The sequence below is a fragment of the Mesoplodon bidens genome, assembly GCF_964165515.1.
Source record: "Mesoplodon bidens genome assembly, chromosome: 11".
Taxonomy (NCBI): Eukaryota; Metazoa; Chordata; class Mammalia; order Artiodactyla; family Ziphiidae; genus Mesoplodon; species Mesoplodon bidens.
The window spans coordinates 17,562,103-17,578,021 of record NC_138167.1 but is presented as its reverse complement, the minus strand read 5'-3'; the positions used below and the strand labels follow the sequence as shown (position 1 = coordinate 17,578,021).

Here is a 15,919-nt window from a genome sequence, read left to right as displayed (position 1 = left end):
CTATTGCATATGTACACAGTATAAAAATAGATAGTACCCCAAACGCCCAGTCTATATTTAAGTAGATAACCAACAAGGACCTACTGTATAGCACGGGGGACTCTGCTCAATATTCTGTAATAACCTAAATGGGAAAAGAATTTGAAAAAGAATAGATACATGTACAACTGAATCACTTTGCTTTATACCTGAAACTAACACAACATTGTAAATCAACTTTACTCCAATATAAAATAAAATTTTTTTAAATAAAAAAATAGTACCGTATATACAAGTATATATATGAACTGTGTGTGGCATTAAAATACAGACTGGAAAAACACCAAACTTGTATATCTCATGTAATTCATGTATCTCATGTACTTTCAAAATATATTCTTAAAATTGCTTTTAAACTGAGAAATTTCAGAGTTAGTTGACATGGCTAAAAACCAGTGGCCATTTCTTCTTGGAAAATAATAAGAAAAGAAACAAAATTTAGAGCAAGGACTTTGTTATAGTGAATTCTGAAAGCTATTTTATAAATTCTGAGAAGATACCAAGAATGAAAAGGGATTTCAAAGGTGGTGATGTGACCAAAAATTCTACAAAGAAGCTCACGCTTTATAAATTTGAAATTAGAAATGTGGGCTTCCCTGGTGGCACAGTGGTTGAGAATCTGCCTGCAAATGCAGGGGACACGGGTTCACGCCCTGGTCCAGGAAGACCCCACATGCCGCAGAGCAACTAAGCTCATGTGCCACAACTACTGAGCCTGTGCTCTAGAGCCCGTGAGCTGCAACTACTGAATCCCGCGTGCCTAGAGCCCATGCTCCACAACAAGAGAAGCCACCACAATGAGAAGCCCACGCACCGCAACGAAGAGTAGTCCCTGCTCGCCGCAATTAGAGAAAGCCCACGTGCAGCAACGAAGACCCAACAAAGCCAAAAAGAAATAAATTAAATAAATAAATGTTTTAAAAAAGAGAGAGAAAGAAATTAAACAAGTCCAAAATAGATTTCAAAGGTGAACCCAGGTACTATAAAAGATTATGGTGGCTCATTGAACTCTCTTCCATGCGTGCTAAGCTATTCTCTGGGAATAATTCACACAGCTTTGGAAATGACAATAATTCTTCAAACCTCTAGGGTACTGTTTAGTGAGTTATTATCTGATGTACTAAATTTTCTTAGCACCTAAATTATTCTCACAACATCAGCTATTCCCTGAGATTAAGTTATGGACTCCATAAACCATACAGTTTCCTGATTACTTAAGTGTTCATGTGACTTTCAAATGTGCTCCACTTATTCACAGAAGTAATTTAGGCCACCTAGAAAATCCACCTAAACAAGTGAAATTCACTCTGATGCCACTGTGTCCATATGCTTTAAGACAACAGCATGAAGAAAGTCAACCTGATATATGCAAGTCTATTAAAGAGAGAATCTATTGACTGTACCACCAATCCAAATGGCCATTATGATTGGCAAGCAAAGCCAACTGAATAAAGAATGGTTCACTTATGGCTCTTATGTAGTCAGAGCTCTAGTAAGTTATAAATGCTCTATAAGTCTGGCTCGTGGTCAGACTTCCTGGGATCATTAACAGTCCCCTGATAATTTTATCAAAGAGAGAGGTATCGATCCCAGTATTTCAGTCAAATTCTAACTTACAGAATTATAGCCAACTCTTCCCAAATACCCTCAGATTAAGTGATATATTCTGTGAGGATAACCACCCCGCACTTCTAATGTGCTTCTCCCAACCCACGCCTCTTTGACAGGCCAAAACCAACTCCTGCTGGCCCAATTCAGTAGCACAGAAGCCTTGATGGATTCACAAAAGCCTCCTCTCCCATCACATACTCAACAAAGAATGAACCTATTTTAATCCTTTTCTAGCAAGAAATGTGTTTTCAGTCATTCCACTGGCAGGATCAACTGAACATAGCATGGACAGACACTTATTTACAACCACCTGATTTTTCTACAGACCTTCCCAGGAGCAAAAGAGAGAAGACAAAGTGCAAGGAGCAAAGTTGTGACCTTTGACTCCTGCTGGAAGAAGAGAAAATCATCAGCCTAACTGTTATTCCCCTTGGAAATCAACATTAGCTTTACTGGTTCAGAAATGGAGATCAGAAAACACCAAACAATTACATTATTTTAGCCAATTGAGAAATCTGATCATTACTTTTTCCCTAAGAACACCTAGGGGAGATCATCTTTTTTTTTTTTTTTTTTTTTTTTTTTGCGGTACGCGGGCCTCTCGCTGTTGTGGCCTCTCCCGTTGCGGAGCACAGGCTCCGGACACGCAGGCTCAGCGGCCATGGCTCACAGGCCTAGCCACTTTGCGGCATGTGGGATCCTCCCGGACCGGGGCATGAACCCGTGTCCCCTGCATCGGAGGCGAACTCTCAACCACTGCGCCACCAGGGAAGCCCGGGGAGATCATCTTTAAAGGGGTGTAAACTAACATGGAGTAAAGTGGTCCAGCAGGTGAGGAAACTGTGGTGTCCCACCAGTCTGCAGGATAACTTAGGATGAGAAACCATGGACTAGGTGATTTTTTTCAAAATCATTATATGTCTTATAATTTTGTCAACAGGAAACTAAATAATAGGGTATTTATTTGTTTGACTTCATTTGAAAACTCAGTTGATTCAATGAGAAAAAAATGAACTACCACGGTTTGGTATAACATAGGTTTTAATCCCATATGCATTAACAGGTTAACAGAGTTTTAGTTTTCATACGCTTGTTTTGTATCATGTTTATATAGCTCAAGCTACCTATAAACTCTAGGGCGGGATTCTTCAGTAATAAGGATTAGAGGCATTATTATTGTGGGAAATAATATAAATGACCACAGCTCAGAAGGCATTAGTGCAATTTCTATGCATATAAACTATAGCATAGTTGGCTGTGAAACATAAATACATCTAGTTAACACATAAGCACATTCTGAGGGTCTAAAAAATCATCTTTTCTCTTTTTAGGCAGTACTGACACTCATTAGCACCTTTGAATATAATTTCACACAATTTAATTTTCTTATTTATAAAACTGTTTCTAGGTGTGATTATTGTTAATCCATCACAAGATATATTTTTTAAAATAAAAACTGACAGCATTCACTTCCAAAATTTATGTATGCTGGTAGAATGCTCTAATTATACAACAAAGTGATTTTGTTAATGTAATTTTTTTGGTATTTGGTTATACTCTCTAAAGATGTTTGCAAAGTTAAAAAAATTAAACTCCAAAGTCCAGGTATTTTCCATTAACACTATCCACAATTTCTTTGTGGATTGTAACTACATAACCCAAGGTGATGTCTGGTAATTCTTTCTCAAGTTCCTTTTCTTATTCTGCATAACCAGAAACCCCAAAGACAGGGATAAATAGCATCTTCGATATAATTGTGGGCTCACTGTTAGCAGAGCAAACCGTGACAGCACAGTCTGAAAGAATTACTTCAGAAGGAGGGTCCTGAAAGTGAGGAAACTCAGGAAACTTTCAGACAGCCTTTATCAATTGGTGAATCCAGACAACAAAAGTACAACAAGGTAAAACGTGGCAACTCTAGCTAAAAATACTGTACTGCATATTTGAAAGTTTCTAAGAGAATAGATCTTAAAAGTTCTTACCACAAGAAAAAAATTGTAACAATGTATGATGGTGGATGTTAACTAGACTTATTGTGGTTGTAATTTTGCAACATATAGAAATATTGAATCATGATGTTGTCCACTTGAAACTAATATAATGTTCTATGTCAATTATACCTCAGTTTAAGAAAAATAAAAAGTGCTACAAAAAAAAAAAAAAAGTACAACAATCTATCCCCAGTACTAAACAACTCCAGAAAGGTGTTCCACTTTAGGTTAAGATACAGGCGCAATCATTCATTCATTCAATATTTACTGAATACCTATGAGGTAAGGTCCTAGGTAGCAGTGGTCCAAGGATGAAAAGGATGGGTCTCTGCTCCAGTCTAGTGGGGGAGACAGATGCACAAGGGATTTGCCTGTGGTGGTTAAGATTGGGTGTGGCAGATGAGCTCATCCTGGGAATGATGGGTATTCCGGGTAACATCAGTCAGGCCTGCTCTGTAGGAATATCCACGTTAAAGAACAATCAAGAGCAAAAGACACTGGCCTCTGGGCTCCTCTTGCGACTGTGCATCAGAGTCTGCCGGCAGAGACCCTATAGTCTCCGGCTTCGAAATTCTCCCCCTTGCGTTATGAGACCATGAGCTCCTAGAGGACACCCCAAAACAAAGGGGCCTGGTGGGCCTTTCTGCCTACTGCATTGTTTATTTATCCTCTCTCATAATTAAACCTTCTTCTAATCCTACAAGGTAATAATATTTGCAAATGGAGAACACCTGGCTATCCAACATGATGAATTTTCCAGGCTTCTGGGGAAAGAGCCATTCAAGCCAAAAGAAATCTAACATGTCCCTAGAAAGGAACCCAAGCCCTTCACAATATGAATACACAGGCACAAGGGTTAAATGTATAATGTATATTCAGCACAGAGAAAGCATGAATATTGTGTCTCTGTGTGTGTGCGTGTGTGTGTGTAACCATAGAATTCTAAGCTTGTAGGGTGTGCTTTACATCTATATCATATGTTATCCAGATACCAGTTGTATATTATAAGCTGCATATGCAATACCATATGGACACCATAAAATATCACATGTGGTGTCAGGATCATTTTACATTTAGTGCATGATTAAAATGTCATATTATATACCTATCTTTTCTGTGTGTACATGGATTTGTCTCACAAATTGCTTTTATTATCAAATTCAGATACCAATCAAAGTTAAAGTCTCTTTATTGAGATTTAATAAAAAGCAATATGGAAACGTGAATACAGTTTGGGTTTTTTCCCTAGATTTTTCTGCCATGCAGCATTTAACACTGGTGCAGCTGTCAATACCCATTCATCTGCTATCGGGCAGCTTTTTCCTTTCACTCACTGTGACATTTTTAAAGTGGCAAAAAAAAAAGCTTAAAACAGCATATTTGTCACTTTTTTCTTTCTAGTGACCTTTTAAGCACTAGGAAAAATTACCCTGTATGTACTAAACGCTTTAATCATTCCACATACATTTCACAATAGTGCTTTCTATAGGGGTATCCTTTAATTAAGTTTAAGAAATTTACATTGTACTACTGCTGTTCATTTAATTATTCAAAAATTTAAACATAAGAAAACCTCATAGCTCTTAGCTATGGCAACCGTGTGATGCAACTGTAATCTATATTAAGAATCATTTTTTATAAGGAGAATTTCAGAAATAACTTGTACATACCCTCGGCTTCCAGCCTTTAAGTACTGATAAATTGCTACATGAAGTACTTTTCTTCAGTATTTAAGAATTTTAAGAACTTAAATTTAAATCTAGTGAAGAAAAACGAACTGTCTTCATGTTTCCATATTGCTTTTTATTAAATTTAATAAAAATTAAGAAATTTACAGAAAAAGATATATGGATGGTGAGACATCACAGTGAACATTTTGAGGAGGAAGATGTTAAGACTGAGTCTCAACCCTATTTTGGATCAGCTGTGAGACCTTGAGGGAGTCACTGTGTATCTCTGATGGCACCTGGTATCTCATCGTGCGCAAAATAAGATACTGATAACCACTTCTCTCCATCACAATGTGATTATGGGGACCAAATTAGCAAGTATCTGTGAATATGCCCTGAAATCTATAAAAAATGAAGAGTAACATGACTTTTAGTTCAAAAACAGATATTCTCTGTTTTAGAAGTGGAGAAATTTAAAATTCTTGTAACACACCAGAAAGAAGTCAAGGGTTTAAAACAAGCTAAAATATCGACATTTGGCAGTACATTATTTTAAAGTTAGTGTCCTTTCTAAAAGCAGAAACAGGGCTTCCCTGGTGGCGCAGTGGTTGAGAGTCCGCCTGCCGATGCAGGGAACACGGGTTCGTGCCCCGGTCCGGGAGGATCCCACATGCCGCGGAGCGGCTAGGCCCATGAGCCATGGCCGCTGAGCCTGCGCGTCCGGAGCCTGTGCTCCGCAGCGGGAGAGGCCACAGCAGTGAGAGGCCCGCCTACGGCAAAAAAAAAAAAAAAAACGGGTTGGAGGAAGAAGAGGGAAATCAGATTCCACAGTCTCTGTGAGAGAGTTACAGGGAGACATTGGCTGACAGCAACCAGCAGTGGCCTCAACAGGAAGGCCTCCACGCAAGGGCAGAAGCTGCAGCAGGGAGCAAACAAACCAACACAAAAATCCCAGCTTTCCTCTCCTCGCCCCCTACGCATTCATTTAAGCAAACACTCAGTGAATTTCCACGTCTTAGTCAGTTCCGGCCGCCATAACAAAACACCCCAGACCGGGTGGCTTAAATAACAGAAACTTACTACTTACAGTTCTGGAGGTCCGGCTGCAAGTCCAAGATCAAGAAGCCAGCGTGGTCAGGTTCCGGAGAGAGCCCCACTCCTGGCTTGCAGACGCCTGCCTTCTCCCTGCTTCCTTTTATGGTGGAGGGAGAGGGGAGAGGTTCTCAGGTGTCTCTTATAATGACGCTAATCCCCTCACGAGGGCCTCACCTCATGACCTCATCTAACCCTGATCACCTGTGAAAGATCCCGCCTCCTAATCCATTACACTGGGGGTTAGGGCTTCAGTATATCCATTTTGGGGAGACACAACTCAGTCCACAGCACTCCACTATTTGTGAACAAAGTCCCTATCCTCATGGAGTTTACATACTCATGGAGGAAGGCAGACAATAAACAAAAAAATAGATGTATATAATGTTAGGGTAATAGTGCTATAAAAACGTTAGTTCAGGGCTTCCCTGGTGGCACAGTGGTTGAGAGTCCGCCTGCCGATGCAGGGGACACGGGTTCGTGCCCCGGTCCGGGAAGATCCCACATGCCGCGGAGTGGCTGGGCCCGTGAGCCATGGCCGCTGAGCCTGCGCGTCCGGAGCCTGTGCTCTGCAACGGGAGAGGGCACAACAGTGACAGGCCCGCGTACCGCAAAAAAAAAAAAAAAAGGACGCGAACAGGCCTTTTCCTACCCTCGCTACTCTGTGACCCTGATAATCCAAAGTGAATAGCTGAGCACCGTAGGACAGAATATCTACTTCACCACTTAGGAGTCAGTCACCAAGAGTAACCTGGCTTCTCAAAGCACATCTCTGCAAAAGAGAACATAATACCTATCCCAGAAGGTTCTTTGGAGTCATAAATAATGTATATTCAGGGTCTGGTATACGATAAGCTCTGCAGAAATGGTATTTATCACTGTTTTTCTGGCAAGAAATCTCTTAACAGCACTTGGCTCTATCGGTAACATGGAGGACTTACTGATTTTGAAGTTCAGCAAGAATCCAGCCAGGGTTCTAGAACGTTGCTGTGGTAGCTCTCGGGCGCCACGTGAGGACCCAGGGGAAAGAGGAGAAGCAGTGAAGGCGGCAGGGGCTGAGGCGGGAGCGGGGTCGGGAGTGAGCGTGGACCGGGGTCTGAGGCGCGGACCCAGGGCTGAGGCCCGCCCCCTCTCCCTCCCGCCTCAGTGGCCACGCCCAGGGCGGAAGTGGCCGCCGCCGCCGTAAAACGCAGCGATCATGGCGAGCGCAGCCGCGGCAGAAGCACCATGGCGTCATCTGTCCCATCAGTTTAGCATCCGCCAAGGAATCTGACCGCCTACTTACACAGAAACTGATTGCCACTCAAGTCCTTCGGGGGTTTTGGGAGAGGAAGAGGACTGCAGCGCAGGATTTTCATTTGGGCAAAATTAAATAACCTGGTAAGAGTTTTTACGTTTGGATCTTATAGATGAGGAGTACCTACGAAAGGTACCGATATTGATGCGTTGTGTGTTGCCCCAAGACATGATGATCGAAGCGACCTTTTCACCTCATTCTATGATAAATTGAAATTACAGGGAGAAGTAAAAGATGTAAGAGCTGTCGAAGAGGCATTTGTAATAAGTTATCACGCTGTGTTTTCATGGGATAGAGATTGATATTTTGTTTGCCAGATGAGCACTGCAGACTATTCCAGAAGACTTGGACTTAAGAGGTGACAGTCTGCTTAAAAATTTAGATGCAAGATACATAAGAAATCTTAACATTGCAGGGTAACTGATGAAGTTTTACATCTAGTACTAAACATTGACAACTTCAGGTTAACCCTGAGATCTATCAAACTGTGGGCTAAATGCCACACCTATTCCAATATATTAGGTTTCCTCTGTGGTGTTTCCTGGGCTATGCTAGTAGCAAGAACTTGCCAGCTTTGTCCAAATGCAATAGCATCAACTCCTGTATATAAATTTTTCTTGGTATTTTCTAAATGGGAATGGCAAAAGCCAGTCCTATTGAAACAACCTGAAGAATGCAATCTCAATTTGCCTGTATGGGACCCAAGGGTTAGTGTATTATTCTTTCCCCTAGAAATTCACACTGTGCAATAACAAATAAAAATCATCTGCAAAAACTTCAGGGAGACTTCCCATCCTGTTACCTATGAGTGGACATTACACTTTCTTTCAGTCTCAACTGTAATTGCCCTCTGAAGTGAGAAGTGTAATTATGTACCCTGTGAACTACATTTAATTGTACATAATTTGTAATATCAAGTCACTAACTTTTTAATTCAGTCTATACAGAACTACCTCGTAAGTAAAAGTTGGGTGGGCATTTGTGCTTAAAAAATAATGATAAAAAGATACTTAAAAAAAAATCCAGCCAGGAATCAAGATGCAGTTCTCGGACTTCCCTGGTGGCTCAATGGTTAAGAATCCGCCTGCCAATGCAGGGGACATGGGTTTGCACCCTGGGCCAGGAAGAGCCCATATGCCGTGGAGCAACTAAGCCCATGCACCTCAACTACTGAGCCCATGTGCCACAACTACTGAAACCTGTGTGCCTAGAGCCCATGCTCCGCACCAAGAGAAGCCACCGCAATGAGAAGTCCGCGCACCTCAACGAAGAGTAGCCCCCACTCGCCACAACTAGAGAAAGCCCACACATAGCAATGAAGACCCAGCACAGCCAAAAATAAAAATTAATTAATTAATTAATTAATTAATTTAAAAGAAGATGCAGTTCTCCCCATCCTTCAAGTAAGTCCTCTTGAAGGCCTCCTCTTTGGCTTTGGCATCCTGGTAAAGCAAGGGCTGGGAAGGACAGCCCTTCCCTCAAGGCCAAGGATCACTGTTAGTTTGCAACCTCAGGAATTTGGTTGGTTACCTGGGTGAAATTCAAAATTGGCCCCCCTACCCAGAGGAGAGACCAATGAAACAGGCAAACCACTCCGGATTGGTAGGTGGCAGGTGTAATCAGCAAGGGAGATTACTTAGGAGGCTTGTCTTGGGACCACAAGATGAGTAGGTCTCTGCACCTGCTGGCGGGAATCTTAAAAATGTATATAGAGGCCTTAATTATGTTCAGTCATGTATGTACCATCCAGATGGTCTCAACAATATCTTACTCCTCAAGGCTATGTCCTTGAAATAGCTCCTAGTGTGGAAATGGTGGGTGAAATGTACATTCCAAAGACAAGGGAGAGGGCTAGGAGCCTCCAATTGCCCGCATCCAACTGGCAGGTCAACTTTGACAATCGTGACGTCTTTATTCCCTCACCATCATTTTCTCATACAGACAGGGAAGTGGGACAATGGGCTGGCATCACGCCTGGTAGTAATCGGACTGTTCTAACAGAGTTCACTAAACATCGTTAAGAAAGGGGAGTACTAGGGTCACTTGAAGCCATCATGTCAGGGAGGTTTGGAACAGGAAATTGGGCTGGGTCTTAAAGGACGAATGAAATTTGCCAGGCTGGCAGGACTGAGGAGAAAGATTTCCTAACAAATACAACAGTGTGTCCAAATCACAGAGAAATGAAATGGCGTGATGGTTCACTGTGCCGAAGTCTGATTTGAGAGCAGACGGAGATCAACAGAGACTGTCTCATGGCACCATCCTGAGAAGTCTAGGTTATTTTTGTTTGTTTGTTTGTTTGTTTGTTTGTTTTGGTACGTGGGCCTCTCACTGTTGTGGCCTCTCCCGTTGCGGAGCACAGGCTCCGGACACACAGGCTCAGCGGCCGTGGCTCACGGGCCCAGCCGCTCCGCGGCATGTGGGATCTTCCCGAACTGGGGCACGAACCCATGTCCCCTGCATCAGCAGATGGACTCTCAACCACTGCGCCACCAGGGAAGCCCGAAATTTAGGTTTTATCCTGTCTTCTGCGGGGACCCAGTGAAATGTTCAGTAGGGCAGTAACTTTCCCAGATTTGTGTTTTAGAAAGATCATTTAACATTTGTGTAGAGATGGGTTGGTGGGAGTGGGGTGGGGAGAGTGCACAATGAGAGATTAATTGGTAGACTTTGGAATGGTCTAGACAGGAAATAGTGTGCGCCTGAACTAAGGCAGCACCGGTGTAGTGGGAGAAGAGGACAAGGAGAAAATGGAATCAACAGAGCATAGTGAATGAATCTAAGGAGTGGGTAGGAGAGCGGAGCTGAGTTTCCTAGTTTCCTGACTAGGGTGCTGGACTGGACAGTGGACAGAGTAAACATAATGAAATGATATATTTTTCAAGGTGGAAATGCTCAAACGCAAATACACCAGAAAACATAATGAAGTAGTCCTATGTTTGCACTTATCTACAACAAATGTTTAGATTTAAAACACACTTTTGTTTGTATTTGACATCTTGAAATAAAGGCTAAACTACTCTATTCCTATATACTTTAAATCACTTTGAATGTGCAGTAGCTACAAACACTAGGCCATCTTCTGGGCAATGATACGCTGTTCCAAATTGGGAGAAACTCGGTAATATTATGTCATGCTTGATAATGTTCTCACCAAAATGTGACATAATTTCCCTTCCACTTACACCGTAGTTGCATTCTTAGAAAATTCTGTATATGTTTACATGGTAAAAATTTACTGTATGTTCATAGGTAAAATGGTGTTACGTTCCAGGCTTAGAAAATTGTAAACAGCGTTTTTCACTTACATGGATGCCTCTTGGGAATATCTGAAGTTGTACAGAATACAGGACCATTCTTTGTGTGAGACTGTCCTGGTATTACAAAATCTTGAGTGTCTCTGCCTCTCCATGTGCTATGGTGACACTTAAGCCACTGAAGCACCTAAATCATTGGGACAATTCAAAATATTCCCAACAAATTTCCTAAACATTCCCCAGGGGATGTATCACTCTGACCCCACTGAGAATTAGTATGCTCGGGGAATGTTCCAGAGAGAACACCACAGCATCTTCTTTCTCAGCATCTGTGGGCACCATTGCAGCCCAGAAATTAAAAATCAACTACCTTAAAGGGAACTTTGATCCTGATAATTGAGACGTTTTCGTAGGTTTGACTCAAACTGTACAAGACACACTAATGTTTAATCAGAAACTATGAGAAGGAAAAAAACAATATCTTATCCATTCTTTCATTTGTAGAAGAAGTCTCATCTCTGTCTCTGAGTGTTGGTGGGATCTTAGGCAATTCATGAACTGTAACAGGACCTGCTAGTCCAGGGGTAGAGTTAGGGGCGAGATATGGAGAATGACCCTGGCTTTACTTTGTGGCTGCCCTTGCCCACTGGTTTGTTTAATCCAGCGGCGTGTTGGAGTCGGCTTGCGCTGGCTTTTGAGAGCCAATCCCAACTTCGTGGAATTTGGGGGCTGGTTGACAATATATTAGAAACTTGAAATTGACCATGACGATAGTATTTATTTAAATCATGGAAATTGGAAGACACTACAAATAAGTCCTCTCCCTACCGCCTGGAGCCAGTGGTTAAGCATTTACCAGCACCCCACTGGTTGAAGTTCTCCTCTACCCTGTAGGAAAGGGAAAGGTTGTCCCTGGGAAGGCATTATACAAAAGCCCATCCTCTACATCCCAGCTGGTCTCACAGGCTGCTCGTTATAACTTTAGCGCTTGGTGATAATGCTTATGTGTTAGTGGTGGACACCTCAATGCTGTTTCTCTGAAGCATCTGTACAAGGGTCTGTGCTGAGCACCCATATAAGCAGCTAAAATGACTCACCCCAAACAGACACCTCTGGGAGATGCTAGCGCTTCAGTCTGGCAACGAGTGCATTCCAGCCCTCCCCTAATCCTCTTACAGCAGCTAAGTTTTACTCAAAGCTTCAGCTTGGGTATGAAAAGCAGACTCACTCCTTCACTCAGTCGGCTGCCCCTGCAAGACCAAGCTTGGGGGAAAGCCACAATTGCCTCCAAAGCAACTTGAAAAGCACAGATCCCTGAGCTTCAGTTTCTGGGCCAAAAAGAGTTAAGAGTTTTGTCAGCCCCGAGTCACTAGAGGCTTTAGAAGTCCGTCAAATCTGCCAACTCAACACATTTTGCTTTAAATAGGAAAGATGCCAACTGAAGTTGAATGACAAAAGAGATTTCCAGGGGGTGGAAAAACTAAGGAGAATGTCCGGAAAAAGAATATGTAGGGATAGTAATTATTCCTACTTCAAACAATCTAACAGCCCTTTTACTAGCTATGCTGCCTCCTTTCTCCACCCTGTCCTCTGAGCTAAGTATTATTTTGTCTATTCTACAGGTGGCAAAATTAGATTGGTCAGATAAATAAGCTAGTTCCAGGACACTTGGAGGAATCAGAACTAAAATTCTGGTCTTCCAAGATCTTCCTCTCAATCACTCTGACTCTAGATACGTGTTCCCTATTTGGTAACATGAAGACAACAGAACTAAAATATCCCTCGAACCTCATCCATGCTTAGGCTTTCATGTACATGAACCGCTTTTAAAATAGTTGAAAATAGTCAAACATCCACTTAGTTCAATTGAATTCTAGTACATCTTTTAAAAATCAATATAAGCTACAATAACTCATATGTTATTTGATCCTTATATTTTTTCTCTTTTCCTCTTTTAAAGCAAATTTATTGAGATATAAAACATGCAATAAGCACAGTGAGTGTACAATGTGATAAGTTTTACATACGTATAAATCCATAAAACCATTATCACACTCTTCTATCACTCCCAAATTTCCTCGTGTCTTTTCTAATTCCTCTCACTTACTCATCCCACCTCCTCTCTCAGGCAACACCTGATCTGCTCTGTCAATATAGATAAGTTTTCATGTTCAAAGTTTTATCAGAATGGACTCATACAATGTGTACTCAATATCTGGACTCTTTCATAGAAATTTTGGCATATATCCATGTTGTTGTATAGATCATTAGTTCCTTCTGTTTTATTTTTAAGGAACATTCCATTGGATGAATATGCCACAATTCGTTTATCCATGCACCTATTGAAGGACATTTGGCTCTTTACTAGTTTGGGGATTTTACAAATAAAGCTGCTGTGAACATGCATGTAAAAGTTCTTTGTATGGACATATGATTTCTTTTCTCTTAGGTTAATACCTTAGAGTGGAATGGCTGGGTCATATGTAAGTGTATGTTGAACTTTTTAAGAAAGTTACACTGCCAAACTTTTCCAACGTGGCTTTACCATTTGACATTCCCAACAGCATAGTTTGAAAGTTCTAGCTGCTCCACATCATGGTCAACACTTAATATGCCAATCTTTTTAATTTAGCCAATTAATAGGTGTGTAGTGGTATCTCATTGTGGTTTTAATTTGCATTTTCCTGATACCTAGTGATATTAAGGATCTGTTCATGTATTTAGTTGCCATGCATGTAGCTTCTTTGGTTAAGTCTGTTTAATTTTGTTGCCCATTTTTAACTGTGTTATTTTCATGTTATTGAATCTTGAGAGTTTTCTGCATATTGTGGATACAGTGCTTTAGCAGTTATATGCTTTGCAAATATTTTCTCCCAGCTTGTGGCTTGTCTTTGCATTCTTTTCTCCTTTGGAGAGGAGAAGTTTTTTAATTTTGATGAGGTTGAATTTATTAATATTTATTTTATACATCATATTTTTTGTGTCATAGCTAATAAATCTTTATCTAGCCTAGTGTCACAAAGATTTTTACTTTTGCTTTCTTCTGGATGCCTTATAGTTTTAGATTTTACATTTAAGTCTCTGATCCATTTTGAGATTTTGAGTTAACTTTTGTATATGGTATAAGGTTTGAACTGAAGTTTGTTCTGATTGTTTTGAATATAGATATCCAGTTATTCCAGCACTATTGTTGAAAAGACTATCCTTTCTCCACTAAATTCTCTCTGCACCTTTGTCAAAAATCAATTGTCCATATACGTGTGAGTCTGTTTCTGGACCTTTCTGGTTCATTGGTCTTTTTTTTCTATCTTTATGCTATTACCATAGTTTATTGATTACTGTAGCTTTATAAGTCTTGAAATTAGGTGATATTACCCTTCTAATTTTGTTTTTCTTTTTCAAAGTCATTTTGGCTCTTCTAGGTCCTTCGCATTTCCATGTGAATTTTAGAGTCAGTTTGTCAATTATCACACACACAGCCTGCTAGGGTTTTGATTGGGTTTGTATTGATTCTATAGATCTCTTTGGAAAGAACTGACAACTGTATTTCTATATATGTGCAACAAACATTCAAAATTTTAATATTAAAAATAATATCACTTACAATAGCATCAAAAATATGAAACACTTAAAAATAATTACGATAGAAGATGTGAAAGACCTGCTCACTGAAGAATACAAGACATTGCTGAGAGAATCACAGACCTAAATAACCTGGACAATAGAACTTGTTCATAAGTCAGAAGACTCAATATTGGATTGATTTCTCCTTCCCTTTAATAATAGAAGCTGTTGTACTTTCACTTCTCTTGGAGGTAGATGTGGCCATTTGACTATGTTCTGCCTAAAAGAATCTGAGCAGAAGAAATATGTGTAACCTCTGGGTCATATCTTTTTTGCTTTCTGTTTTTCCCTTCCAGGGGGCTAGGGAGGATGGGGACAGCACTCGAGAACAGTGCCTCTTCAAGTCTAGCCCCCTGACCAACAACATCAGTATCACTTGGGAGCTTTTTAGAAATGCAGATTCTCAGTCCCCACCCCAGATATACTGAATCAGAAACCCTGGTCTTGGGGTCCAGCATTCTGTGTTTTAAAAAGCCCTCCAGGTCTGACACAGGCTAACATTTGAAAACTGCTGCCCTCGGGAATGCAAAGCATCAAGTAGGACCTAGTTGGCTGATATCCTCACTGAGCAGAGTTGCCTACTCTCCCTGGACCACCAGCTTACCTTCACCCTCTTATATGATGGAGAAATAAACTTCTCTTGCTTGAGACTTTTATATATTTTTTTTGCTCTTCTGAAATTTTTTTATTGGAGTACAGTTGATGTAGACTTTTGTAATTTTTGTCTATTTGTTATACCATCCCTAACTCTGCCCCCTTCTTTCCTCCATGTGGTATTATCCTGTCCTTGTATCAGGGAAGTTTCTCTTTTAAGATATTCTGTTTACCTCAATGATATCAAGAGCATCACTTAATGTCAAGGATTGTATAGGATTGTACACCGAAGGGTACGTCATAATAATAGGTAGTACCTTTCCTATATAAATTTTGACACTTTGAAAAGTTGGATAAATAATAAAGTTACATAAAAATGCTATAATCAAAGAGATATAAATTATCACATACAAGTCAGTCTTAAAAATTAAAATATGAAACATGCCATTTCCCTTTTTGCATAATTTCTCTTCTTTTTCTCTAACTTTGAAGAGGAACTATGAGATTTTTCCTTTTCCTTCAAAGTATTAACTTTTTCAATCCACTCCTATCATATAGGTACTTTAGTCATCAATAACAGCAAGAATTACTCTGAAGACTTGTGCAAACGAATTGAGAAGATATGAATAGCCCTAGTGGCTGAAAGTAAAAGAAAAATACTTTAAATAATATTCACACTGACTATCCTAATCAAATCTTCAAGCAGGAAAAAAGAGAAAGAAATATGATGTAGAAAAATTTTCA

General features: G+C 40.5%; 1 pseudogene across 1 annotated transcript; it reads left to right on the top strand.

Moving 5' to 3' along the window:
• Nucleotides 1–7,630: 7,630 nt before the first annotated feature.
• On the top strand, nucleotides 7,631–8,738 carry LOC308625703 (poly(A) polymerase type 3-like; annotated as a pseudogene). Its single transcript has 2 exons — nucleotides 7,631–7,651; nucleotides 7,712–8,738. The product of its transcript is annotated as a poly(A) polymerase type 3-like (transcript).
• Nucleotides 8,739–15,919: the final 7,181 nt, after the last annotated feature.